This window comes from Pseudomyrmex gracilis, unplaced genomic scaffold (genome assembly GCF_002006095.1).
Source record: "Pseudomyrmex gracilis isolate BER0280 unplaced genomic scaffold, ASM200609v1 scaffold_1117, whole genome shotgun sequence".
Lineage (NCBI taxonomy): Eukaryota > Metazoa > Arthropoda > Insecta > Hymenoptera > Formicidae > Pseudomyrmex > Pseudomyrmex gracilis.
In genome coordinates, this window is record NW_018021701.1 from 24217 (window position 1) to 27256 (window position 3040).

At 33.5% G+C, this 3040-nt stretch overlaps 1 protein-coding gene across 2 annotated transcripts in view; it reads right to left on the reverse strand.

Moving 5' to 3' along the window:
* Positions 1-2880, reverse strand: part of LOC109861884 (multidrug resistance-associated protein 4-like) — a 26346-nt gene extending 23466 nt beyond the window's left edge. For both annotated transcript variants that reach the window (XM_020441722.1, XM_020441723.1), the window contains exon 1: positions 2695-2880. The gene's annotated coding sequence lies outside the window, so the exon portion shown is untranslated. The remainder of the gene's footprint in view (positions 1-2694) is intronic.
* Positions 2881-3040: the final 160 nt, after the last annotated feature.

The window sequence follows — 3040 nt, forward strand, 5'->3', positions numbered from 1 at the left end:
ACTTGTAAAAATTTACAAGTGAATTCGTTACATGTGTATACATATATATATATACATGTATAAGTTCTCGCTCAACACTTTGAGAACGGCTCGTAAGGCCTTATATTCATTCATTGGTTTTTTTTCTCAGTTAACTACATGTGAAAAGTTACTACATAAAAAGTTGCAACAACACGCTGAAAAATATACAGATAAAAATACGGAATCTATTGAACTACTAATGTCTCATACATTACAAGAATCCTTGCCGACAAAATGAAAAAAAGTTGCCATTATTTTCTGGGATTCAGAAATCAAAAGAAAAATTTTAAGTTTTTTCGCAGAGAAATTCCGAGTTCAAGCAAGAAAATACAGAAAAATGTGATATGTGGAATAATAGACGAGATTTTAAAACAATTTCGATATTAATGTAAGCAATGCGTGCGTAATTGCGCACAACAAGCATCGGCTTATCACATCCGAATGTGATTATGAACTTATGATAAAGTTCACGTAAATTTATTTGCGCTCTTCAAAACCAAGTTAAAATTTAATACTCGTTGCGTTCAAATAAAACTGAGACATTTTTTCTTCAGGAACATGCAATGACAAATTGTTTAGTGCTTCGACGTTCAAATGAGATATTTTATAAGTAAACTGTATTATTGATGGAAAATACTATGAATTTATGTTATTCCTGAGTTTTGTTATGCTTTTACAGAGGCTATCTCATACAAAACTTGTAAATTTCTTCTGATAACAGTACAAATATATCTATAATATATCTATAATATATCTATAGATATATTAGCAAAATATTCAACGTAAAAATAAATAATAACATTGAAACACGAGATTATTTCCGAATATTTTCTACTCTTTCTGAACGCAAAATTTTTTACGCTACATATTTTGTATCGGCTGGAAGTCCACTCTTGATAATCACGAATTTTTTCTACTGTAAAGTTGTACAGTAAACAGTTTTTTTATCATTATTGTTTTATCTTAATATTGATTTGTAAATAATTGTTATAATAACATTCAGCAATATTATAAATTACGCTAATTTTAAACAACTATTAATAATATATCAATAATTATCATAATAAAGTGATTGAACGGATTACTATTATTATTCTATTATTACTTTTAACGGATTACTATTATTATTCTAGTAGAGACGAAAGACTTCATTCTAACTTGAATGTCGTTCCAAAACATTTTTTAATACATATATGTGGCACGTGTTAACGACGAGCATTCCCCATTCTGAAGACATTCACGTGCGTCGCGCAAGATATTTCGAGACGTCTCGACGCATAGTGACGCATGGAGTGTATCAGGCACGAGTGAAGTGACGTGACATGATCCGACCGTGACGTGCAGTGCACAAGAATTGGCTCTCGATAGACCGCATTTAAGATAGAGACGAGTTATGCTTGAATAATGATCGAGAGTAATTAATATACCAGGTGCTTCAGAAATCACTTACTAATATTCCCGCGTTTACTAATTAAGTAGTAGACAGCAACTAATTGTAAGTAATAATTAAACTTTTAATTGGTTTAAGTGCCTATAGCCGCTCAACCGATATCGCTTAAACGGTGTTAAAAGCGCTTGGGAGTGTTTTTGTAATTATCATATCATATCATCGGTATTCATATATTCTTATATTACTGCAATAATTCATATATTCTTACATTAATGCAGTAATTCAGTTTTGACTTTTAGGCCCGATTTCTTCATACCTCCCGATAACTATCCTCTACATAAAGATATACAAAAAGATATACTTTATCTTTTAGATAAAGTTATCCAAAACTTATTTAGAAATTATTTGAAGAAATTGAACATTTATACTTTCTACAAAACTTATATACTTTGCGTGATAAATTTCGCCGTCTGTCACACGTGCTTTGCATTAGACTTCATTGTAGCAAAAGGGTTTAGTATGGTACTAAAACGATAATAAACAACAAATAATCGAATAATATTATACTAAATCTCTTGGTAACAATAACAGAAAAAGTTTAATAACTACCAATATTAAACTCTTTTAGAGTAACTCTTTTATAGTAGTAAAATTAAAACTTTTACAGTATTAAAATTTATTTCTTTTGCACTGCGAAGAGATGAGAGAGATGAGAGAGAGAGAGAGAGAGAGGGAAGAATGTTACAACTTGTATTATTATTGTAGTTTAAACAGTGTTATTAAAAGTATAGTTATATATATTATAGTATACATATACACAAGCATGGCGTGTGTCGTTTCTATTAAAAGAAATAAATGATGTACAATAATTTTAGTAGTTGATGAGTAATGTTAATGTAGTTCAAAAGAAGGAGAGAAAATGAAGTGTAAACTTGACACACATTAAGACACGGAACTATATATTATATAAAGGTCAAACTCTATCTATTTTTGTATTATTCAGAATTCTCTCTAAATCACGTTGCTGTATGTAGTAGCTACTTGCACAAGATTTTATATTAACAGTGCTGCGAATCAGAGAAAACTATTCTCTACTGTCGTAGGAAAGAACGCGACTCTTTTTTTCTAGCGGATCTCGCGAAGATCAACGGGAGAATCCGCGACCGAGCCGTCGCGTCATTCTTAAGCATTGCAAATGTTACCGGAGTCGCCGAACTTCTTGTGAGAAAAAAGCTGCGACTTTCACCCAATCGATGTTTTCGATCGGTGCCGTCGTTACTCACTTTGCTCTTTCTTCCTTTTTCTCTCTCTGTTTTTCTCGACTCGTCGCACGTGCACAGTCAGTGTTTCACTCCGTATGTACGCTTCTTCACAAACGTATTATGTACAAACTCACAACAAACATACATCACATACTATATGTACATCGAGGTGAAAAACAACTGACCGCGACGACGTCTGCGCGGGCACTGAGCAGTGATGAAAGTTTTGGCAGGCTAGCACCAAGAGCACCGAGGTGGTGGGGGCACGCACACAGCGAGAACCGCCGTCCGTGTGCGTGACGTCACGCTCGGCTGTTCGGCTCGTGGAAGAGTGCAGACGTACTATGTTCCGCCTCGCTTCCACCAA